Here is a 27,321-nt window from a genome sequence, read left to right as displayed (position 1 = left end):
GGTGTAATGGTAGTGCGATTCGCGGATGAGAACTTAGCTGCGAAATCACTTACGAGTCACAGGGCTTTGAATGTGACGATTGAGGAACAGCGTTAACGTTTGAGTATTACCCTTCTGCTCTACTGTACCTTCACAGATACTCGTCTCTTACAAAAGGCCGTAACGTGTTCTCGCGAAACCCTTTCTGTACTTCTGTCACATGCTAATCGCCGCAAGATACTTCCTACTCAACTATTCAGGTTTTTACTCCATTCCATTTACGAGTATGAAACGGAGAACATTCATCTCAGTGTTTTTCATTTACTGTCGAGTAAAGTCTTCAGAAGTTCAAAACCAGCTGCAAAATGGTTTAAACACTCTCATCGCAATGTGTGGTTTATAGTCTAGTAAAATCTGCAGAAGTTCAAAGCGAACTGCAAAATGATTCAGACAAAATATCTGGGTGAAGCGTACAGTGGCAATTGGCTCTACTCGATAAAAGGCATATAGTCTTGAACATCAGTTCTGAAAGGAGCCCGCATCTCGTGGTCGTGCGGTAGCGTTCTCGCTTCCCACGCCCGGGTTCCCGGGTTCGATTCCCGGCGGGGTCAGGGATTTTCTCTGCCTCGTGATGGCTGGGTGTTGTGTGCTGTCCTTAGGTTAGTTAGGTTTAAGTAGTTCTAAGTTCTAGGGGACTTATGACCACAGCAGTTGAGTCCCATAGTGCTCAGAGCCATTTTTGAGTTCTGAAAGGAATTCATTAAATTTCGATTGAACGACAGGTCACACAAACTTATACGCTGTCAGTTCAACTAAATACTAGGGATTACAATTACGAGCAACTTAAATTTCAACCATCACACTTAGAAGACGCAGCAAATCTACTAAAGAAAGTGCCTACATTACACTTATCCGTCTTCCTATGGCGTACTGCTGCGGGGTATGGGGTCCTCACCAGACGGGATTGACGGACGACATCGAGGAGGTCAAAGAATAGCTGCTCGTTTCATATTATCGAGAAAAGAGGGAGAGAGCGTCACACATATGATACGCGGGTTGGGGTGGCACTTATTAAAACAAAGGCGTTTCTCGATGTTTCAAGATGTTTTCACGAAATTTTAATCGCCAACTTGTTCCTACCAATGAGACTCCCATCTACATGGGGTGAAATGGTAATATAAAATAAGAGAAATACGAGCTCGAACGGAAAGATTTAAGTGTACCGTTTTCCTACGTACTATTCGAGACTGGAACGATAGAGAAATAGTCTAAAACTGGTTCGATGAACCCTTTGCCAAACACTTAAGTGTGGATAGCAGAGTGGTCCTTTCTTTATTCCTCGATGGTAATCGATTCTTTCTTCTTATTTTATATGGCAATTTTAAAGGGGAATATGTGTCTTTCGTACCAGTATCAGATTATTAAGAATTTCTGTGAGCTGCAAATCCAACCAATGAATTTTACCGGTGTGGTTTTTCATACACGCTTGTTACACGCGTTACTTCAAACAGATACTAATATCTCAAAATCCAGCAACATTTCTGTGTATGTTTTCAGTGTGTGGGGGGAGGGGGGTGGGGGGGGGTGAGTGAGAGAGTGAGTGTGCCCTGTTATTCATCTTTGCCCCTGTATCTTAGTTACAGTTGATCTGCTGCAGCTACTAAACCTAAAGCAGTCGTCAACTTGAAGGTCGCTTTTAATATCACAGTCACATTATTCACCGTGCAACTGTTGGGCTCTATATCTACATCTATATGCATAGTCTGCAAATCACATTTAACTGCCTGGCAGAGGGTTCATCGAACCACCGTCACAATTCTCTATTATTACAATCTCGTATAGCGTGCGGAAAGAATGAACGCCTATATCTTTCCGTACGAGGTCTGTTTTCCCTTATTTTATCGTTGTGATCGTTTTTCCCTATGTAGGTAGGTGTCAACAAAATATTTTCGTATTCGGAAAAGAAAGTTGGTGATTGGAATTTCGTGAGAAGATCCCGTCGCAACGAAAAACGCCTTTCTTTTAATGATGTCGAGCCCAAATCCTGTATCATTTCAGTGATACTCTCTCCCATATTTCGCGATAATACAAAAGTGCTGCCCTTCTTTGAACTTTTTCGATGTACTCCGTCAGTCCTATCTGGTAAGGATCCAACATCGCGCAGTAGTATTCTAAAAGAGGACGGACAAGCGTAGTGTAAGACTAGAGCATCGAGAAGACGTTGATGACGACGATCGCTCTGCACACGCTAACACCAATACTTGGTTTGGGGGAGGGAGGGGCGTGCGTGTTTTGGGGGAGGAGACCAAACAGCGAGGTCAGCGGTCTCGTCGGATTAGGGAACGAAGTCGGCTGTGCCCTTTCAAAGAAACCATCCCGGCATTTGCCTGCAGTGATTTAGGGAAAACCTACATCAGAATGGCCGGACGCGGGATTGAACCGTCGTCCTCCCGAATGCGAGTCCAGTGACACAATTACTGAGACAATGTGGACGAAGTAAACAAAATGATTCTGAAAAATCGTCGAATCACCATCTGAAAGGTTGCTGATGATGTCGATACAACCTTTGGGTCACACAAGCAATTTTTTCGAATGTTTTGGGCATGAAATGTGTAGCAGCAAATTTTGTTCCGAAACTGTTGAATTTCTCGCAGACGTCGTCCAGGAATTGCTGAATGAAATCGGCAATGATCCAGAAATTCTTAGAAAGGCTATTAACAGGTGACGAAACATGGGAATACGAGTATGACATCAAAACCAAGGCCCAAGCGTCCCAATGGAAACTGCCTAAAGAGCCAAGACCGTAAAATACTCGACAGATTCGAACACCTCTGAAGGTTCTTCTCATTCTTTTCGTCGATTACATTCAGATAGTGCATCATGAGTTCCTGCGTTATAGTCGTACGGTCAAAAGGAAATACTACCTGGAACTTATGTGCCATGTGCGTGAAGCAATCCGAAGGAAAAGACCAACACAGTGACAAAACCACACGTGGAAATTACATCACGATAATTCTCCCGCTCAATGCTTGCTCGTGAGTTTTTGGCGAGAAACAAAACTGTTATGTTGCCTCAGTCATCGTATTCGCCGAACCAGGCCCTCTACGACTTCTTTCTATTCCCGAGACTGAAGAGAACCAAGAAAGGACGTAGTTTTGTCACCACTGATGATACAAAAGCAGAATCGCTGAAGGAGTTCAACACCATAACGAAAGATGCGTTCCAGAAGTGACTCCAAGACTGGAAAAAGCGTTGTCACAAGTGTATTATATCTGATGGGTAATCCTTAGAAGGGGACGTAGTTCAAAAATGGTTCAAATGGCTCTGAGCACTATGGGACTTAACTTCTGAGGTCATCAGTCCCCTAGAACTTAGACCTACTTAAACCTAACTAACCTAAGGATATCACACATATACATGCCCGAGGCAGGATTCGAACCTGCGACCGTAGCGGTCGCGCGGTTCCAGACCGTAGCGCCTAGAACCGCTCAGCCACCCCGGCCGGCGGGACGTAGTTGGTGTTGATGAATATGCAAAGATTCTTGATGAAAAACAAAATTCCAGTCACTTCTAGATCACCCTTCGTATAGAGTTGAATATGGTTTCTTTCATAATTCAACCAGAATTATTATCTGTTACGGTGGCGTCGTTTTTGTTAAAGACGTTTAAAGGACGTAACTAATAACAGCACGAAATATTCTCCGCGTAGCACTGCACATTGACTTGCGAGATTAATGCGTACATGTAGACAGACGGGGTCTACAAGTATTCATAAATCATTAATATCAGAAACGGGTACCGAAACAGCAACAACTAATTGAAACAATTTCTCGGAATGAATTCCGTCTCACATTACGGTGGAACCGCTGAGCAGCGCGTGGGCGATGATTGCGGACAGCGTGACACGTGTGGATGCGGTCGCTGTAAGGCACACGACGCAATGCGGGACAGCCGCTCGCGGCGATTCAATTAGCGAGCGGTAGGAGCGGGGGAGGGGGGGGGGGCGCCGACGTCACCGCTGGTGTGGGTGCAGGCTGGCTGCACTGTGCGCCTCTTTCCACCTGGTGCAGACCCACCATTTGCAAGTCAACGCCGAATACTAATGGCACGCGCGTGGCTCGTCGGCTCCGCACAGCTGCACGAGCTCATTCACGACTGTAAGAATTTCAGGGTCTATTGTCGGTTATACAGTGAACGGCGCATCGCTCGTAAGTGTTCGTCTTCGTCAAATCTTATGTGTGTGAATCAAAAAGCATGTTACATGTGGGTTCCCTGTTTTCAAGAAGGGACGTCGAACAGATGTGCAGAACTATAGACCTATATCTCTAACGTCGATCAGACTAGAAATCTACTATATAGGAATCAGCATGGGTTTCGAAAAAGACGATCGTGTGAAACCCAGCTCGCGCTATTCTTCCACGAGACTCAGAGGGCCATACACACGGGTTCCCAGGTAGATGCCGTGTTTCTTGACTTCTGCAAGGCGTTCGATACAGTTCCCCACAGTCGTTTAATGAACAAAGTAAGAGCATATGGGCTATCAGACCAATTGTGTGATTGGATAGAAGAGTTCCTAGATAACAGAACACAGCATGTCATTCTCAATGGAGAGAAGTCTTCCGAAGTAAGAGTGATTTCAGGTGTGCCGCAGGGGAGTGTCGTAGGACCGTTGCTATTCACAATATACATAAATGACCTTGTGGTTGACATCGGAAGTTCACTGAGGCTTTTTGCGGATGATGCTGTGATATATCGAGAGGTTGTAACAATGGAAAATTGTACTGAAATGCAGGAGGATCTGTAGCGAATTGACGCATGGTGCAGGGAATGGCAATTCAATCTCAATGTAGACAAGTGTAAGGTGCTGCGAATACATAGAAAGAAAGATCCCTTATCATTTAGCTACAATATAGCAGGTCAGCAACTGGAAGCAGTTAATTCCATAAATTATTTGGGAGTACGCATTAGGAGTAATTTAAAATGGAATGATCATATAAAGTTGATCGTCGGTGAAGCAGATGCCAGACTGAGATTCATTGGAAGAATCCTAAGGAAATGCAATCCGAAAAGAAAGGAAGTAGGTTACAGTACGCTTGTTCGCCCACTGCTTGAATACCGCTCACCAGTGTGGGATCCCAACGGAGAGCAGCGTGCTTCGCTACAGGATCATTTAGTAATCGCGAAAGCGTTACGGAGATGATAGATAAACTCCAGTGGAAGACTTTGCAGGAGAAACGCTCAGTAGCTCGGTACGGGCTTTTGTTGAAGTTTCGAGAACACACCTTCACCGAGGAGTCAAGCAGTATATTGCTCCCTCCTACGTATATCTCGCGAAGAGACCATGAGTATAAAATCAGAGAGATTAGAGCCCACACAGAGGCATATCGACAATCCTTCTTTCCACGAACAATACGAGACTGGAATAGAAGGGAGAACCGATAGAGGTACTCAAGGTACCCTCCGCCACACACCGTCAGGTGGTTTGCGGAGTATGGATGTAGGTGTAGATTCAGAAAAAGCGGTTGAGGAATAAGCTAGCCAACTGCTGAAGAGACGAGGCCTTCCATTATACAGGGTCCAGCTCCAAAATTCTGTTCTATAACAATATGTGCATTTCGTCCATTGTACCTATGGGCTGGCAGCTGAAATTGGTTCAACAGCAGTCCTAGCACATCTCAAACCTATGTCACTGGTGAGGAGAAGTATCGTATTGGAGACGAATGAATGGTGGCCACACATAAGAGAACCAATATCGTGTCGTGGAGATATCTATAGAACCTGGCTGCTGTATCTCGCATTGGCACATTACAATAGAGTATCAATACAATGACAAGAAGAAGGGACAGGATGATAGGAAATCTGTTAAGACATCGCGGATTAACTTCCATGGTACTAGAGGGAGATGTAGAGGGTAAAAACTGTGCAGAAAGTGAGTGATTCGAATACATTCACCTAATAACTGAGGATGTAGGTTGCAATTGCTACTCTGAGATGAAAAGGTCGGCACAGGTGAAGAATTTGTGTCGAGCCACATCAAAACGGTCAGAAGACTGAGACTCAGAAACGAAATCAGATGATGATTATTTTGGTTTGTGGGGCGCTCAACAGCGCGGTTATCAGCACCCGTAGATATTACCGATCTTCTCACTGCCCAGTCGCACCATTTTCCCGAATGATGAGGACAACACAAACACACACTCCCTGGGTGGAGAAAATCCCCGACACGGCCGGGAATCGAACGTGGGATCCCGTGATCCAGAAGCAGCAAGGCTAACCACTAGGCCACGAGCTGCGGACAAACGGAAATCAGGTTGCGTTGCTTCAGTATCCCTTCAAGATATATCTTTAAAAAGCCTTCTTCACAACGCTCTACTCCACACTTCTAGTGTAATAGAGTGTGCTCCCCTATCCAATGACATCTTCCTTCCAACCATATGAAATGACTGAATGACGGAATTCCTTTTACATCCAATAACGGCGTTCCCATATTTACGCGATTTTAAATTCAAAGGGGGTACCGTACGTCAATTTTATTTTACAATATTATTACCTGGAATTTAATATCCAGTTATTTATTTTCATCTCTGTTTCCAGTACTATCACACACCTTAGACCAATATCTAAGAAAACGAGTCTGTTTTCATCACTGCTTCATGGAGGTCGCTGTCTACTAAGGAGAATTATTTACTGAGTTTTGTAATATTCTGTAACTGCCCACAACTAAAAATTAGTCACCAACTACACCAGTATCACCAGAAGCCACATTCTTTGCATAGTAAATAACCGAACGTATACACAAAACTCTGAACGCCATATAAACTGAAAAAATTGAAATCAGACTACAACAACTTTTTTATAGCAGTAAACCCCTCCAAACGAGACAATCTTCACCTACATTATTTTAGCCTAATTCGCTATTCCATCCCATCTGGTATCTGTCATACTAGCGGTACTAACAACTAAAGCCTCTTCTGGAAATCAAAGAGTAAAATTTTCGCTAGACTACTCACAAATCCTCAAAACTTAAGTATTTGATATCATATCGTAAATGGAACAACCTTTTAATCGCTGTCTCCCTTTTTGAGCCGAATAAATAAGACATAACCTTGTTGCTGCTCCACAGCTGAAGCTGGCACCTAATGGTCGTTCGAACCTGCGTATCATAGCCCGTGACAAAATGAATCAAACAATGAGTTAATTGAAAACTGTCAGATTAAATATTTCCCAGAAACCTGCGAGGAAGCGATAGCTCGCCGTACTTCGTCTCTGAAGCTTTCCAATGTATCAGACAAATATCTAATATTTAATATCTCAATTTTGCTTTATTCACATCTCTCTCTGAAATTGCAACTTACCAAGCAGTTCGTTACTGGCTTAAAAACTGAAAATGTGGAAAGCAAGTAATAGGTCCTATACTAAGCATCTGCAGTAACGTTATACAATCACTGAACACCACAGACTGCACATAGGCCCTTTACTTGGATATAGAACGGGCATTTGACAGAGTCTTCGCCTAGGATTACACTTCAATCTCATCACTTTTTGCATTCTTGCTCAAACTTTACAACTGCTCAGCTCAATCCTAGATGTCAAGCCGACAACCACCACAGTAGCTGACAAACAGTCTGTAACGTTTCATCCCGGGAGCATGAGTATAACTGGGAGCCATCTCATATCCATTACTATATGGTATGTACGTTGGCAATACACCTCGCCCAACACTCGAACAAAGGCTTACAGTTACAAGCAGATGATATGTAACCAAAACCCAAGAAAACGGTTGTTCAGTACAGAATGAATACACATACGCCAAGCAATGGCACACATGAAATGGGCAAAACAATACATTCAAAATGCCGACTCTTAGTAAATTCGGACTGAACTTAAGCATAAAATAAATATTCTCACTTTTCCAAAATTTAAGTACAGTTACCCGCCATATCCAGCATACCAGCGCATAAAGAAAACAGACGAACAATACCATGAAACAGAACCACAAACAGGTCTAGTCATCTACATCTACCATTTCTTATGGAGAACCACGAATGACAGTCTAGGAAAACAACAATCAAATCTACTGTGTACAAAATAAACCCAGATGAGGTCTTAGAGGTGTTACAGTAAAGCGGATGTTGGGATTACAATTTTATCAAAACCAAATCAGAAAAGAGAAAAATACAGGAATTCAGAATTCTCCCTTTCTCCGGTCTGAATATAAATAGAACAAAAAAAATATATGACTGAAAAGAACGTAAGCTCGCTCATCAGCCCACTGTCTCCCTCACTTCAGAACTGAGAATGACAGGTGAGAAAAAAGGAGAGAGGAGAAGTCTAAATCCACATATACATACTACACAATGAATTTGGCAGAAGGGGCACATCGCTCCAATATTAACAATTTACTCGCCTATTCCATTCGAGTACAGAGAAGTAAAGTGACTAGCTATATGCCTCTGCATGCACACTAATCTCTCTTATCGTATACTCAAGATCCCTACAGGAAACATACGGTGGTGGTAAAAGAATGGCCCCAAACTCTTATTCGAATAATTTACCCAACAGGGTTTCGCAAGAATTACGTCGTCTGTCTTCCAATGGGTCCCCACTGCAGTACACCGTGATTACTGTTACCCTTTCGAATGCGCTATAAGGAATCGTCACGATCCTAGCAGAGTGTCTCTAAATTCTTTCGATGTCTGTTGCCATGTCTACGTGACAAAGACTCCAAGCATTACTGCTATACTCTATAACTGATGGCAACTTGTACGCGATTTCCTTCACGGATAAACTGTAACATCCCAAAATCCTTCCGACGAGTCTTCCACTCGGCTTCCCTAATACTGATCTTAACTGATGGTTGCGTTTCATATGATGGGCGATCAAAAAATTTCCGTTCGGAGGCCGTTCAGTCCAGAATCGGTATCCCAATCGTGCAGAATCGCTATGAGCACTGAGGCAATCATTCGACTGACGCACCAAGTTGAATATAGCCGTTCGTTAAAGCACTGTGCCCTGCTGCGTGAAGAGGTCCGTAACTGCCTGCTGTGCTTCCCCCTCCGACAGGAATAGACGAGTCTTCAAGGCCGTTTTAAAGGGACTGTAGGCATGATAATAGCACGAGGAGACATCAGGACTATAGAGCGGGTGCTTGATTGTCTTTCACTTAAGCTGTTTATAACAGATGACGTTGGCGTAACGACTGGCGTCTTGTGTCGAATCGCGACCAGCACGGAACTTGGCGCACCATTCCACACGGTGGACATGCTGCCCTGCACACAGTTTTCATTCTTCAAAAACTGGCTCTGAGCACTATGGGACTTAACTTCTGAGGTCATCAGTCCCCTAGAACTTAGAATTACTTAAACCTAACTAACCTAAGGACATCACACACATCCAAGCCCGAGGCAGGATTCGAACCTGCGACCGTAGCGGTCGTGCAGTTCCAGACTGAAGCGCCTAGAACCGCTCGGCAACAGCGGCCGGCTTTCATTCTTCGATGGATGACAAGAATAACAGCACGTTTGTCCTGTTTGGACGCATTTGGTAATAACATCGCCATAGTTGACATTCCCACATTGACTGCATGCACGGTGGAAAGACACGAATGCCACGCTAATCCCTTGCCTACATGTCATGCTTATATACTAGCATAGGAGTCGCGCTATGCTACATATACGCTGCAGTAACGCCCTCAAACGGAAAGTTTTTGATCGCCCTTATACGATGTGACGTGCTCAAGATGTTCACCTTCAGCAGGATGCGTCTAGTTGAGGCGTTGCAGTCCGCTGCGGCGAGTAACTGAGTGTGGTTGCCTTCCCTCTCTGCAGCATGTCGGAGGTGTCCGCTCCTAACCTGTGTGAGGGTGCGACGTTACTGGATCATCATCTGAAACAGTTGCAGTCTCTGGAAGATTTATACGATGAAATACCAACAGCAGAGCGAAGATGCAAGCACTATCCCCTCACCATCCATTTTACGGTCCGTCCACTGACAGTAACATAGCTCTAAAGGTGTCACAGAATGCCGCTATCATTTCAAAAAACCATAGCTTGAAAAATTTTAAAAGTACGGAATCGTGGTTCCTTGTAAAAGCTTGTCAAAGCTTTTCTCTTTATCCAGTGTTGCAGATCAGACTTATAGTTCATCAAGATGGAAATATACCAAGAGGAGACGCAATGTGTCGTCTGGTATGTAGAATCCAAATCTGTGGAACGGTACTGCGAAATTATGGACGCCAATATGGAAGCGCACCACTGGCGAAAACAAAACTGATGACGTGGCTCAAAAACTGTAAACAGACAAGCAGTAACAGAGACCTTCCTCGAAGTGAAAGTACTTCTGTGTCTCACTGGACAGAATGCAAGCTGCACTTCAATTCAGGGCCCGGAAGTCACTTTGTCGTGGAACATGCGAATTGCAGGAAGCAATATCAACTGTCCATGAAGTGTTAAGCCCTTTTGCGCACGAAGTGGAAATGGTCCAAGCAGTGAACTCAAACGATCGTCCTCTGCGTTATGCATTTGCGTATTCCATGCTGGCCTCAATGGATGCTGATAATCACTATTGAAAAACTGCTTGTTTTTAGATAAAGCAACGGTCCACACTTTTTGAGATGTGAATCTCCACAACATCAAGATCTGGGGCTCCGAAAACCCACAAAGCACACGTTAACACACCCATGATAGCCCTGAAGCTTAACGTTTGGTGTGACCTAAGGGTGACAGGCCCATTCTGCCTCGCAGAGGAGATGATACCGGAAAACGTTTGCTGGACATTCTCCTAGTATCATAGATCGAAGGGCTGCAGCCGCCCATCATCTTCCAGCATGATGGTGTAGTTCCACATTAGAGTTTTAACGTGTAGGACGTGCTGAATGGCACATTTCCTGAGAGGTAGATGGGTGTTGGTGACCCCATCGCATGGCTCCCGTGCCCTCTCACTGTCACATTTTTAGACTTCTTTTCGTGGGATTACGTCAAAACTAATGAATAACACTTGGTGCACGAATCCAGTAAGCAATCAGAACAGTTGATCCTGTAATGAGTTGAGCCCCCGTAGCCCACCCACAGACCGAAACACTGGATTTGACTCTGGGCTCTAGGAACAGTCTATACTTTCCAGAGGACGTGCGTATTACGCAATGAGGACAATGACACGGCCATCTCCACAAGAGCTTTAAACACGGCGCGTACCTGCGCCTATTCGCATGCTTCGCAGTTTGAATCGCAACTCGCCACGCTTGTATCAGAGGGACGAGAAAGCTGTCCGTACCTCACCTATGACGCATATGACGCATTCGCAATTCTCAAAGGCTTCACGGAGTAAATAGTTAGGAAATTCCAATCTGGCCTCGTCTTCACCTTACGTCGGCTCGATAGCGCACAGCCAACATAGATCCGAGAAGTACTGAACATCTGACAGCGTATCAGAAATATCATCGAATGTTCGATATGCCAGATAGATTTCAATGTTTACAATGCACTTTCATTCTGAATGACTCAGACTTTCCAGTTGTGACCACAAGCCAACAGATCAATGAAAATCACAAATATGATACTAGCTAAAGCATGCAAGAGCGTGCGCGCGCCCGCCCGCACACACACACACACACACACACACACACACACACACACACACACACACACACACGCACGCGCACACGCGAACTGGAATATACCTTAGAGGTTGTTTACCTCAAGAAATTTAGTCAGAATGAGACCTGTGTCTTGCTTAGCACTCACAAGCAAAAGGAAGAATCGATAAAGAGTTGCTGTTACTGAGCTACTACATTTCTTCTGTGGGCTTTTAGATCCACCCAACGAACGACATGGTTTATTGAGAGCGGGCGGCCCTTTATCGGGAAGGGCGCACTCCTCTGGAAGCCCGTACCAGATGCACGAGCGCGCGCTTGGGCGTGCGCGCACGGGCCGGAGGCGGCTAACCGGTGACAAGCCGGCTAATTCTCGGCGAATTATGTTATCGCCGCCTCGCACTCCCTGCCAATAGCCTCGCCCGCCACAATAAGCCCCTCATCCGCCGCATAGGGCTTCGTCGATCGTAAACTCCACGCTGAACCCCATGCTTAATCGAAACAATCATCACTCATCACAGCTCTCGATTTAGTCTCTTTGTAACTATAGTTTCTTACTCGTACACCATCGAATAACAAAGATAGGAAAAGAAGTCTGAAAAATGTCATTCTTCCTTTTTCCAGTTAGTTTCCGATACGGTTCCAGAGCTCCCACTACCAGGCCACACACGACCAAATTCCCGTGACGGGTCAGAACAGCGGGCCAGTTGCGCGCGTATCTGTAACGAAGTTGGCTTGCCAAACCGAAGTCGCTCGTTTCCCACTAACGTACGGGTCCGATGCGTCTGATACATGCAACATTTTATTGGATAGCGCTGATTTGTACAACTTATCCTTCCCCCCTCCCCCCACCCCCAACCCACGTTGCTTCTTTCAAACTTTCTGAGATTACTTCTGAAATTAATGAAGATATTTTGAATACGTATCAACAGCTACAATAAAGTTCATATTTTTGTCAGCAAATGTGTTGCTTTTTATTGAAAGAAAATATCATCAACGGTATATAATAAAACATATTTACGAGTACAATCTAGATTGCTTTCTACGTGTAAAAATAGTTCGCTACGAAAGATGTTGATGTTACTTACGGTACATTACACCACTAGCCATTAAAATTGCTACACCACGATGACGACGTGCTACAGACACGAAATTTTACCGACAGGAAGAAGATGCTGTGATATGCAAATGATTAGCTTTTCATAGCATTCACATAAGGTTGGCGCCGGTGGCGACACCTACAACGTGCTGACATGAGGAACGTTTCCAACCCATTTATCATACACAAACAGCAGTTGACCGACGTCGCCTGGTGAAACGTTGTTGTGATGCCTCGTGTAAGGAGGAGAAATGCGCACCATCACTTTTCCGAATTCAAGAAAGGTCGGATTGTAGACTATCGCGATTGCGGTTTATCGTATCGATCCATTGCTGCTCGCGTTGGTCGAGATTCAATGACTGTTAGCAGAATATGGAATCGGTGGGTTCAGGAGGGTAACACGGAACGCCGTGCTCGATCCCAACGGCCTCGTATCACTAGCAATCGAGATGACAGGCATCTTATCCGCATGGCTGTAACGGATCGTGCAGCCACGTCTCGATTCCTGAGTCAACAGATGGGGACGTTTGCAAGACAACAAGCATCTGCACGAACAGTTGGACGACGTTTGCAGCAGCATGGCCTATCAGCTCGGAGACCGTGGCTGCGGTTACCCTTGACGCTGCATCACAGACAGGAGCGCCTGCGATGGTGTACTCAACGACGAACCTGGGTGCACGAATGGCAAAACGTCATTTTTTCGGATGAATCCAGGTTCTGCTTACAGCATCATGATGGTCGCATCCGTGTTTGGCGACATCCCGGTGAACGCACATTGAAAGCATGTTTTCGTCATCGCCATACTGGTGTATCAGCCGGCGTGATGATATGGGGTGCCATTGGTTACACGTCTCGGTCACCTCTTGTTCGCATTGACGGCACTTTGAACAGTGGACGTTACATTTCAGATGTGTTACGACCCGTGGCTCTACCCTTCATTCAATCCCTGCGAAACCCTACATTTCAGTAGGATAATGCACGACCGCATGTTGCAGGTCCTGTATGGGCCTCTCTGGATACAGAAAATGTTCGACTGCTGCCCTGGCCAGCACATTCTCCAGATCTCTCACCAATTGAAAACGTCTGGTCAATGGTGCCCGAGCAACTGGTTCGTCACAATACGCCAGTCACTACTCTTGATGGGGACTGATGACCATAGATGTTAAGTCCCATAGTGCTCAGAGCCAGCCATCTTGATGAACTGTGGTATCGTGTTGAAGCTGCATGGGCAATGTACCTGTACACGCCATGCAAGCTCTGTTTGACTCAATGCCCAGGCGTATCAAGGCCGTTATTAACGCCAGAGGTGGTTGTTCTGGGTACTGATTTCTCAGGATCTATGCACCCAAATTGCGTGAAAATGTAATCACATGTCAGTTCTAGTATAATATATTTGTCCAATGAATACTCGTCGATCATCTGCATTTGTTCTTGTTGTAGCAATTTTAATGTCCAGTAGCGTATGTCCAATTTTCACTCACGTCAGGAAACGTCGTCTACTTACACGTTTTTAAGATATTCCCTCATTTAGCACTGTTGTTAGTTTCTATAATACTTCGGTCCAGAGTTGGAATACTGTGTAGAATTGTTTCATCCATCTCTTTGTGTGTCCTACTTTTCACATTCTTGTTTGTGTGACGTTCATGAGTCAATTTTCACAAACAATGTATTTTACGGTACAGTTGTATAAGTTTTTCGTTTAGTCAGTGGTCCCCCCCCCCCCCCCACCCTTTTTACTGCACTTGCAGCAACTAAAACTTACTGTCACGCGAAACTCACTGATTCATCAGTGGTGAATATGACCTACATGTCTCTTGTTGACGAATGTATGTGGTGTCTGTTCTTTCAGATATGTCTGACAAATATCTACATACATATAAAATTAAGCCGGCCGCGGTGCTCTCGCGGTTAAGGCGCTCAGTCCGGAACCGCGCGACTGCTACGATCGCAGGTTCGAATCCTGCCTCGGGCATGGATGTGTGTGATGTCCTTAGGTTAGTTAGGTTTAAGTAGTTCTAAGTTCTAGGGGACTGATGACCACAGAAGTTAAGTCCCATAGTGCTCAGAGCCATATAAAATTAAGGCGAAACGGCCAATGATCTTTTCAGTGCAGACGCACACCAGGACATTGCAAAAGTCTACAGTTACTCGTATATCGCAATAGGTAAGACAGTTCTGTGTGTTCATCGTATGACAAAATACTCTCCTCCTTGCGCGCTATCATTTGCTAAAATCTCATTTCGGTATCTCGAACCGTTTAGAAGATTACAGAGACACTGCGAATACTTCATTCTCGCGCAAGCGTAAGTGAATGCGCTGTATACAATTCGTTTTCTCCAGCTTAGAATGATACATTGATCTCCTCCCACGTTTAAAGAAAAATTCAATAGATTAGCAAAATTTCATTTGCAGCAGTCTACTGCCTAATACGCACAAAACATAAATTCGTAGAGACCCCTATTTTTCGTTGCAAATGCATTCGAATTTCACGTCTTGTGTTACTTATTTGCGAAATATGATAATGGTTATGACCATTAACGAAATGATAGGCATTTCATCGTGAATCTGACATGTAAAGCTATAACTAACGTAAAAACCACTTTTTTTTATCTAACAGGAACTTTAAAATCGTGTGAGAAAATATGCAAGGTAGCCTACGTGAGCGCGCTGTTCTGTCAGAGTGGCGCTTCCGCCACCCGGCTCGCCGAAAGCTCATGGACTTCCAGAACGAGGCCCGTCACAGAAAACCCTCAGTGCATGTAACCACTGAAAGGCCGGATCGCCAGTTCCCAGAACTGCAGGTATCAGTCTCTAGGTTGTGCCTCCACTAACGCACAGGCGGGGACTGAAGGTGTTCGAGAAATTGCCGGAAATACTCATAGCCAGTCTCTACAATCCGTTCGCGTGTGGCCAGCTATTGTATCCTGAATGTGTCAGATTCTGTACGCGATTCATTTTTTCGCAGAGTTCAGTCTTGTTAGCACAGCTTCCTGCAGTATGCAGACAAATACTGAATTAGTGTCAGTTTTAAAAAACTCTTCTCATAGTGCTCAAATAGAATGACCCCAAACTCCAGCAACAAATTTCGGAGGTTTCTTAAAGATATTTTCTGACTATTTTGCCATAAAGGGAATGTGTTCTCCAATAGATTACAGAGTAATTCCATTTTTAAAATAGTTTACAGTCCGGTACAATCATACTAACTGTAGATCGAAATGACTGGTTTCGGCCGTTCTCAGACCATAAAACACAAACCACGGTTCACTCTCGCCATTGCGCAACCCCTTATTGATGGACACGGTTTCTGCAGTGATAGGGGTGAAGCTTGACAGCTGTCTTTTGATCTGAGGAAAGCCAGTGATGGTCGAAACTGTTCATTTCGTTTTAAAATTAATGTTACTGTACCGGAGAATAAATTATTTTAAAAACATTCAGTGTGCGTCTCCATGTTGATTTGATATGTCGTTATTTCCTTAATTACATTCTGTTTGATATCTCACTCCCATTCATCTTTGTATCAGTATTACAATGAAAACATCTGCACAGTCGAGCAAATGTCGACAGCATGCACTGTGTGCCTTGTTTGGAAACAAACTAGTTCCGATTATTCACGGTACTTGCTGCTAAAACAATGACACCTATTACACACTTCGCCCTAAAGCTAGCATCCAGTGCTTCTCGTATCTCTCTCAGGTTTGCTTTTCCGCCATTAACTGCAATACAGAGCAATACTGATAGGTTTACTGATGAAGACTAGCCCGAAATGCGTCTCGTGTATGCTTGACCGAATGCAAGGAAGAGTGCCAGAACGATGCTATGCCGAGCTTTTCCCGCTGCAACCGCATCACAGTACTTTCGCATCTGTCTGAGGATTGTTGCATTACTCTGAATTTTATTTTGCAAGTTTTGGTGATTGCTTCTTACACACCTTTTCACTGCTGTGTAAGTATTTTCATAGAAACAAAGATAATTCGGGTAACAAACCGAATAAAACCTAATTACGTTATTACCCTGTTACGATAAACGTTACACCACAGATCCTTCATAACAAAATACTCAGAAAATATGAAAAAACATCACTGAACAACCTTCCCGGTTTCGTCGGTGCAGTTCGGGTTGACCTTGTAGAACAACTACAGTAAAACTGTTCCACTGATTACACAGAATGATGTCACTGATATCAACACGCTCCACTCGTATGCAGGACGCTTGAGAATAAAATTTCCTTTGGGCGTCCTGATTTTTATTTCCGTCGTTTCCTTGACTCATCTACGCAAATAAAAGAATATTTCCTTCGGCAAGGCATTGCCGTTTCCCTCTCCGATCGCATCTCATCGGTAATAAGTTCGATGTCGACGGTGTGTTAATCTATATTCTCCTTTGACGTTCTTACGGCACTGGGATTCTGGTTACTCATTTGCTCACGATTCTGCAAACTATAGTCCATTGAAAAGGGAGTTACATAACTATGGTATTTATAAAATATAATCACTGGCACGTAGAAAATGATTGGTTGATTAGTTGGTTGATCTAGGGGTGAGGGGGCCAAACAACGAGGTCATCGGTCCCATCGGATAAGGGAAGGATGGGAAAGGAAGTCGGCTGCGCCCTTTCAAAGGAACCGTCCCGGCATTTGCCTGAAGCGATTTAGGGAAACCACGGAAAATCTAAACCAGGATAGTCGGACGCGGATTTGAACCGTTGTGCTCCCGAATGCGAGTCCAGTGTGCTAACCACTGCGTCACCTCGCTCGGTGTAGAAAATGAACTAATAATGCTGTAGGAAAAGAGAACGATGTAGCTACGTAGCCATTATAAATGAGAAACAATAAAATCTAGGACATAAATATAGATATATCGATTGACATGTAGCACTAGATGGATTTCTGAAGTCAGGTTTGAGGTTCGTCTGTTTGAGTCGATTCGATCCACAATTCATATGCAATACCAACCAGAGACTACTGAATTACGATGGCGGCTGATCAAGTAAGTTTCAGCTTTCCAGCAAGGGTATTTGTTAGAGAGGAGCGGCAGACAGACTGGCTTTCATTTAACTGTCTGGTCATCGACATTTAGGTTTGCCTTGGTGTCCCTAAATCACTTAGAGCAAGTGTGGGGATTATTCTTTTGATTAAAAAACGCTCGGCGATTTCCTTTATCATTGTTCTTCAAGAACATTCTCCGTCTCTAATCCTCTCGTGGGCGACGTAATGTTAAACCTTAAACTTACTTCCTTACTTGCTTTCCGTTGACGTGCTGTAAGCAAACATATTTGGAACTTTTAAACTTTCTTTGGTGTTGAGTTATCGCAGTTACTAACAGCCAAGAGCCGTAGCAAAGTTCAGAGGAAAAAAAACAGTCAGGTTCGTAAGTCGATTGGAACAGTTTACGAAAATATATACTTTAACATTACGCATTTCGTGTCACCTCACACTATATCAGCGGCCGTCAACATGGTCTTAATTAATGAGACATTCAGCAAAAAATACTGCCAATCAAAATGATCATCATTATTTCCGATGATTAAAATCCCATTGCGGCTTCTCGCTGGTAGTTATGACCCAAGTCCTATCTGCAGTAAAGAACAGCGAGTTGTATAAGCACACACACCGCGCACTGGAGCTGTAACACTGCAGTAAAACTCGAAAGAGACGGTGGTTAGGTACTGTCGTCATGACAAAGCGTCCTTCATTATGCGGTTCTGCCAAATTTAATGGTCCGTCGGAGGATAAAGGACCCGTCGTGTTTTGTGCACTTCCTAACTCCAAACACACAATCGTTTCATAATACCGCACCCTATTCCCCTTCCCCTGTACGAGTATCAATTGATGCAATTCTTTCGCAGTGCACTCCGGATATTCATTTCGCTTCGAACTCCGCTTTTATGGCAGGCATAACGTTTACGAGGAACAGTAGCACGTACTAGACAATACATATGTCGTTGACAATTATTTCATAGTTTCCTGTGGAAACGCTCTATCTACTGCTGCCTCAAGAGTGGGGTTTTCAGTTGGTCTTTTGGATCATGTGAAAGTTCAGCAGTGTCCTGAATTTCATGAAAGTTTAATTCTGTACGAATCACTCCTTCATGGGACTAGTATATCACAAATGTGTGTGTAAAGTAATCGTGTCCATTACATTGGAAATAACAGTGACGATCTTAAATCATACACCTGTACATATAACATCCCCCTTCAGTTACAAAAAAAGTAATAATCTTTATATGTATTACATATAATATCGTTTTTGTTAACACCAGATTCAAAAAATCACATGAAGAGACACATGTAGACGCAGTGAAAACCGAATCACCTGAAGACTGATCATCAAAGTTCGACATGACATACTGGGCAGATAGAAAACAACTGCTTTTGTGACTGATTGCGGAATTCCTATACACGCACACTGCTGACCACTAAAACTGCGGAATCATGAAGACGGCATGCCCCGACGGCATGCCCCATCGGCATGAAAAGGCACTCCATGTTCGGATATGCAAGTGATTAGTATTTTAACACAACCCCACGTAGTAGGTAGGGGCAACGCCACCTACATCTTGTATAAATGTGTGAAATCTTATGGCACTTAACTGCTAAGGTCATCAGTCCCCAAGCTTACTCACTACTTAACCTAAATTATCCGAAGGACAAACACACACACGCATGCCACATCTTGTACACAAAGATAGATTGCAAAGTGGGTTTCTCATTCAGATGTCGTATCTGAATGTTGATTGTTTGCTAGAAGAGCGTGTTATGCCTCATGGAAGAAGGAGAAACGTGTGCCATCATGTGCCGGAATTTGACACGCAGCGCAAGACTGTGGCTTATTGAGACTCCAGTTTGTCGATGTACAAAACTGCTAAGGTCATCAGTCCCCAAGCTTACACACTACTTAACCTAAATTATCCGAAGGACAAACACACAACCCATGCCACATCTTGTATACAAAGATAGATTGCAAAGTGGGTTTCCCATTCAGATGTCGTATCTGAATGTTGATTGTTTGCTAGAAGAGCGTGTTATGCATCATGTAAGAAGGAGAAACGTGTGCCATCACGTGCCGGGATTTGACACGGAGCGGCAGGACTGTGGCCTATCGAGACTCCAGTTTGTCGATGTACAATACTGCTGCTCAGGTTGGTCAGGATTCCACGACTGTCATGCAGATATGGAGTCGATGGGTTGAACCGTTCATATTCAACGCCCTGCTCTGCGGGACTTGAAGGGTCCCCACGCGACTAGCGCCCGAGAGGAGATTCATACTGTTCCCTCCGCCGGATCTTACAGCCACGTACAGCAGGATCGTGCAGCCATGTCACGTAACTTCAGCCGGAAACAGCTCATTTGCAAGAAGACACGTATCCACACAGACAGCATGACGACGTCTACAGGATCACGAACTGTCCGTATGGCGACTGTTGTTGCAGATTCCCTTGACGCGTCAGTAGAGACGCGCGTCGTCAGTAATGTGCCCAGCGACAACACTGGACCAAGCAGTGGCACCCACTCGTCTTTTTAAGACGCGTCCTGGTCCAGCCTACACACCACTGTAGAAGTATCTGCGTGTGGAGGGTCCCAGGAATATAAACATTGTTGATTGTATTCGACATCGTCATACGAGTTCGATACCTGGAGTGATGGCATGGGATGCGATTGGTTACACATGCTGAATAGCATAGCCGGTAATTTGGAGAGCTGCAGTTAAACTTCTGGCGTGTTTAGGTAGGTGTTGCCAAGTATCTTCAAAGTCTCTGTAACGTTACATATATACAAGAAAATGCAAGATCGCATGCTGGCCCTGCTGATGCTGTTCTGACTTACCTCAGTCAGAGTGTGTTCGGCTGTTGCCCTGATCAGAACTTTTTCCAGATCTGTTAGCCATTGAAACCATAGAGTTATGGGTTGCCAAGTCACTTGCACAAGCTACTACTCGCCAGCAATTACAGTCGAAGAGCACTGGCATAGAACTGAAGCAGCGTGACCCATATCTGTCATCAAAAGGCAGTTCATTCCTCTGCACAGCTGGGTTAGAACAGTTGTTGCTGCCAGAGATGGTAACTTTGTGTACTACATGTCTCTTCCTGAACGCCATCGAATCACCTACAAATTTACTCCTGTATTCTTCCTCCTATACTAGATACATATAACAAGTAAAAGCTCATTATTTTCTATACTTCTTCGTGTTACAACTTTAATGACTAGCAATGTGAATTTCAGCATGAGTGTCTATCAGGGTCAACAAATTAGGTACCCGTTAAGAAATGCAATATCTCTACGCCAGTATTAGCATCTGAATGATTTATTTTTCTACTACATTGCTTTTAGAGACATACATATAGATACATACATCTACATTATACACCGCAAGCCACCTTACGGTGTGGCAGAGGGCACTTTGTGTACCAGAATCACTTTTCCCTTTTCCTATTCCAATCGCGTAAGGTTCGCGGGATGAAAGACTGCTGATAAACCTCCGTTTCGGCTCGAGTCTTCCTCTCTTAACGCGAGATACACGTAGGAGGAAACAATATTATGGTTCACTCTTCTAGGAATGTCGCCCTCGGAACTTTAACTGTAGACCATAATGTGATACAGAACGCCTCTCTTGCAGCGCATGCCACTGGAGCTGGCTAAGCATCTCCGTGACGTTTTCGTGCTTACTAAATTAACTTGTAATGAAAGGTGCTGCTCTTCTTTGGATCTTCTCTATTCCCTCTATCAGTCCATCTGGTACGGATTCCATACTGACGAGCAATATTCGACTATTGGTCGAAGGAGTGTTTTGTAAGCTACTTCCTTTGCTGATGAACTAAATTTCCTGAGGATTCTTCTACTGAACCTCAGTCTGCCAGCTCCACCACTCCCGATTAACTTTATGTGGTCGTTCCACCTCAAATCGCTCCGTAAACATATTCCTAGTTATTTTATTGGGCTACCTGCTTCCACTGATTTTTCTGAAATTTTTTAACCATAGAATAAAGCATTTTTCTGTCTATGTATTAGCAACACATTACGTTTGCTTATGTTGAGGGTCAATTGCCACTCCCTGCACCAAGCGTCGACCCTCTGCAGGTCTTGCTGCATTTCGGTACAGTTTCCTAGCGTCGCTATTTCTCTGCATACAAGAGCCCCATCCACGAAAAGCCTCGTGGAACTTATGGCGTTATCTACTAGGACATTTACATACGCATATTGTTGATAGTAATGGACGTCCCTGGGTCACGCCTGAAATTACTTTTACTTCTGGAGACTTCTCTCCGTTTAGAATGACATGCTGTGTCCTGTTAACCAGAAACTCTTCAGTCACAGTTCGTGCAATATTCCACACACTCGTATTTCTTCACTAGGCTCCCGTGCAGAACTTTCGGAAGTCAATGAACACGGCATCTACCTGGGTGTCTCGTGGACGAACAGAGCGAGCTGGGACTCACAAGACCGTTGTTTTCGGAACCCCTATTCGTCCTCACACATGATATTTCGGTATCCGGAACTATCATAATATGAGAGCAAAAAGACATGTTCCAGAATTCTACAACAGACCGACGTCACGGATATAGGCCTACAGTTTTGTTCGTCTGTTCGACGACACTTCTTAGGAACGGGAATGACCTGTGTCTTTTTCCAGTCTTTAGGAACGCTTCGTTCTCCAAGAGACCTAAGGTACACTGCTGCTAGAAAAGGGGCAAGTTCTTTAGCATACTCTGTGTAGAATCGAACTGGTACCCCGTCCGGTCCAGTAGCTTTTACTTTGTTGAGCGATTTCAGCTACTTTTCTATTCCTTGGTCACTTATTTCGGCATCTGTCATTTTACAGTTCGTGTGACGATGTATGATCTACTCCTTCCTTAAAGTTGTGTCATTCTGCACGCTGTCAGTCATGCCCCATGGTGATGAGGTTCGACAGGAAGCCTGGCAAGCAGCAACCTTATCCCCAGAGCAAATCTCGGCAAGTGGCCCCTTGCGGCCTAGGCTGTCGTCAAGAGCAAGATCCTAATTTGCCCCAGGTCGCCGTGAGGTCGGCAATGAGTGACCGCTCGTCTGAAGCAGCACCTTACTCACACCATCAGCACAGAAACTACAAACCAGTGTGTTGGGTATATCAGAAGAACCTTCCGACCTCACATAAGATCGCCATATACCCATAGTAAAATTATATGTATTGCATCGGTATCGTTCTGGGAAAGTTCACTTATTCAGCGCGATTTGCTAAAGACAGTCCAAACCACCTTTTCACACAGTACACACGCCTATCTAAATGAAAACATTCTAACACACTGCTTACAATAATCCTTTATTTTGTTTTCGTTGCTTCTCACTTTCAGCTGTGGAGTCATTTTCAAAATTTGTATAGTATAATCAATCAAAACGAACGTGTTTGGATTAGAGTCCAGGTATTTATCATAGCACAATGGTAAACTCCAATTGTATATATAAACATTTCAAAATTTCTTCTGGCCGACACTGAGAACTAAAGAACACAAAGTAAAGGAATATCTCAATCCATCCATTGTGTGCAGGATTTTGTCATTCAGATAACTTGTGGTGGTTGCAACTGAAATATTCAGATAGAACTGATGTCAGTTCAGTGTTCTCGTTCTGATTGCCTGGTTCGTACACCATCCCCAACGTAACGTTTGGAATCATTGCTTTTACTGCTCTCTCTAACAGCACTTTATGGAGGTATGGTGTTTCGTGCCTTTACAGGCCTTCCTTTTTCATAGTCTTCTAGTGTTCTGGTGGCCTTGACTCGTGTCCAGGATGTACGGCGTTCAGAAGTCAGTAAACAAATGTTGCATTGTTTCGTGGTTCTCAAAGCCCGATGCCACAATTAGCTGTAGTGAGGATGAAACGGCACTCAGAGAAAACAAAAATGCAGCACGCCGCCAGTCGGGCGTTCTGTTGCACCAGATAAAGCCCACAGCTCAGAGGCAAATGGCAGAGAGGTCACAATGATTTCCGGATCCATTCAAGCAGCAACCGACCGTTCTAATCTGAAACGGAAGGTCCAGTGAAGGCTGCATTGACAGCTATATCTCTTGAATGTACCCATATGCTACTTAACAACAATGTATCCTCTCTATGCGAATCCTATGTGAAAAACAGTACCCGAGGTTCCTACAAATTCTACAGAAATAGATATGCATTTAACTGTCTCTCAATTCAGTACGATACAGCTTATATGAAAATGTCTTTTTGAATTACTATGAGATATGCAGAATGCTTATCTGCAAAGAAACAGAAGACGAGAGTACTATAAGTAAAAGTCATACGATGGCCCGTAAAAAGGAGTTCGAATTTTGCTCTTAAACGTGCTCATATTTTAGATTTAAAAGCTGGTATTTAGCCTTCTCTCTCACATGCTGTCTTATTGCCTCCCGGTGAACTGCGCAGATCTGTGAGTAACTGAACACCAATGGTCACTCTTGTGTTCTGTACATACAGAACATAAAATGGTGCCCGCGAGTGTTGAAGTTCCGCGTCTGAGTGAAAGTCTTTCATATAATTTCCTTACGATATCTCGTCCTAAGAAATTTATTAAAATAAATGCACTTCAGTCAGAATAGACATTAAAGTACCAGAGGATATACTCATCAAATGCTATACACAGTGGATCCATGATGGTGATGATGGTAATAACGATACAAACCTTCACAGAAGACGCAGAATAGAAGGGTTTATCATTTTGACATTAGCAACCTTGGTCCAGAGTCAAAACTTGCAAGCGAAAATATCAACTAAAAATCCAAGTACACAATTTCTTTGTACTGTTATTTATCTGGTGGCCATGAATACAGGACCACCTTTTCCCAGCTACCCCCCAGGAAACGTCTGATGCAGATGTGCAAAGCAAGTTGGGCCCACATATTTCGCAAGAAGATCTAGCTTTCTGCTGCGCATTAGCGAAATTCTCTGTGCTTACTTCTTACGACGTACTCTCAGTGTTCGTCGAGTTTACCTACCCTTCAAAACAAGCATTTCATCGCAAAAACAATGGTTCTTAGGTTCTCGTATCGCACTACCAGTTATCCCTCGACCTGTGTGTCTTCCTAACTTCCGCAGAGTGCTTTATCTCAGGATGATGAAGTAGCCCTTTTCTAACACATCTCAAAGCCTATAGGATCATGGAAACCCCCACATAGAAAGTGCTGTCTCGAAGATTTCTGCGACAATATTTTAAAGACAACATAGTTCTTACCGAGAAAAGACTTTACTAAACAATTGCTTTCAACTACTTTGTCACTGGAAAAATTCCAGAGGTGTTAAGGCTATACTTCGACAATGAAGAACTTACCTCATCTCAGAATTACTATGACAACACGCATTACGCTTCTCATTAAATGAATCTCTCTCCTTACGTGTGCAACTCGTACAGTACATACCTGAAACAGAGGTTCAAAAACAACGGAATTTAGAGCAACTAGTAACTGACAGACACTGCTGCACACATGTACGTAAATAAAGATAGATACAACATAACAGTTTGCCTTCATGTAAAAGCCCCACATACAAAAGAACAAAATCGTTTATAAATTTCGTGAATGACAGAATGACAGTAGGAAAATTTATAGAACTCTCTCGTAAAGTGACAATGAAATTCTGGAGCATTCAACGTTTCCTTAAGCACAATCAGGGGAGCACATCCTAACCGCGAATAACTTCTCCATACAGCAACATCACCTCCTCCGTACTTAGATATTGGCACTACACATGGTAGAATGTAACGTTCTTCAGGCATTCGCCAAACCCGAACCCTTCCACTGGACTGCCACTCCAAATCATTCGTTTCCAGTCATCCACTGTCCAGTATCGTCGCCCTGTACATCACCTCATGTGTCGCTTAGCATTGAATACAGAAATGTGTGGCTCCTGAGTAGCTGCACGATTGTCGGTCGCATTCTTTTTAATTCCCTAAACAGTCATTGTGCTGGCTGGATTGCTCGTAGCACTCTGGAACTCACGAGTTATTCCTATGCCTGGTTTCTTGCGGTTTCTTACCACCACTCTCCACAATGATCGACGGTCCATGACCGTAACTACATAAGGCCTGTCTCGTCTTGGTTAAGCCATGATTTGTACTTTCGCGTTTCCACTTCACAATCCCATCACCAACAGTCGACTTTCGCAGCTTCTGAAGAGTTGAAACGTCCCTGGTGCATCTATTACTCACGTGACATGCATTGACTACTCCACGTTCCAAGTCAATGAGCTCTCCAGACTAAACCATTCTACAATTACTGCTTCTCCACCGGCCGCTGTGGCAGAGCGGTTCTAGGCGCTTCAGTCTGGAACCGCGCTGCTGCAACGATCGCAGGTTCGAATCCTGCCTCGGGCATGGATGTGTGTGATGTCCTTAGGTTAGCTAGCTTTAAGTAGTTCTACGTCTAGGGGACTGATGACCTAAGATGTTAAGTCCCATAGTGCTCAGAGCCATTTTTGAACTGCTTCCCTACTGATACCAAAATACCACACAATAGAGAGTATACATACTGGAACCTTGTCTCCTACCCATGCTCCAAACTTAGTGGACATGCGTGAGGACTGCCATACAGAAACCAAGTAAACAGTTGTGTCTGAAACCAAAGGCGAACGAATATGTTTGTTTAATTTTTTAATTATGCATCTTAGCTACTGGGCTTACCTACAAGTAAATACACTCCTGGAAATGGAAAAAAGAACACATTGACACCGGTGTGTCAGACCCACCATACTTGCTCCGGACACTGCGAGAGGGCTGTACAAGCAATGATCACACGCACGGCACAGCGGACACACCAGGAACCGCGGTGTTGGCCGTCGAATGGCGCTAGCTGCGCAGCATTTGTGCACCGCCGCCGTCAGTCTCAGCCAGTTTGCCGTGGCATACGGAGCTCCATCGCAGTCTTTAACACTGGAAGCATGCCGCGACAGCGTGGACGTGAACCGTATGTGCAGTTGACGGACTTTGAGCGAGGGCGTATAGTGGGCATGCGGGAGGCCGGGTGGACGTACCGCCGAATTGCTCAACACGTGGGGCGTGAGGTCTCCACAGTACATCGATGTTGTCGCCAGTGGTCGGCGGAAGGTGCACGTGCCCGTCGACCTGGGACCGGACCGCAGCGACGCACGGATGCACGCCAAGACCGTAGGATCCTACGCAGTGCCGTAGGGGACCGCACCGCCACTTCCCAGCAAATTAGGGACACTGTTGCTCCTGGGGTATCGGCGAGGACCATTCGCAACCGTCTCCATGAAGCTGGGCTACGGTCCCGCACACCGTTAGGCCGTCTTCCGTTCACGCCCCAACATCGTGCAGCCCGCCTCCAGTGGTGTCGCGACAGGCGTGAATGGAGGGACGAATGGAGACGTGTCGTCTTCAGCGATGAGAGTCGCTTCTGCCTTGGTGCCAATGATGGTGGTATGCGTGTTTGGCGCCGTGCAGGTGAGCGCCACAATCAGGACTGCATACGACCGAGGCACACAGGGCCAACACCCGGCATCATGGTGTGGGGAGCGATCTCCTACACTGGCCGTACACCACTGGTGATCGTCGAGGGGACACTGAATAGTGCACGGTACATCCAAACCGTCATCGAACCCATCGTTCTACCATTCCTAGACCGGCAAGGGAACTTGCTGTTCCAACAGGACAATGCACGTCCGCATGTATCCTGT

This window comes from Schistocerca serialis, chromosome 2, assembly GCF_023864345.2.
Source record: "Schistocerca serialis cubense isolate TAMUIC-IGC-003099 chromosome 2, iqSchSeri2.2, whole genome shotgun sequence".
In the NCBI taxonomy this organism is placed as follows: Eukaryota; Metazoa; Arthropoda; class Insecta; order Orthoptera; family Acrididae; genus Schistocerca; species Schistocerca serialis.
This window is presented reverse-complemented; position numbering follows the sequence as displayed.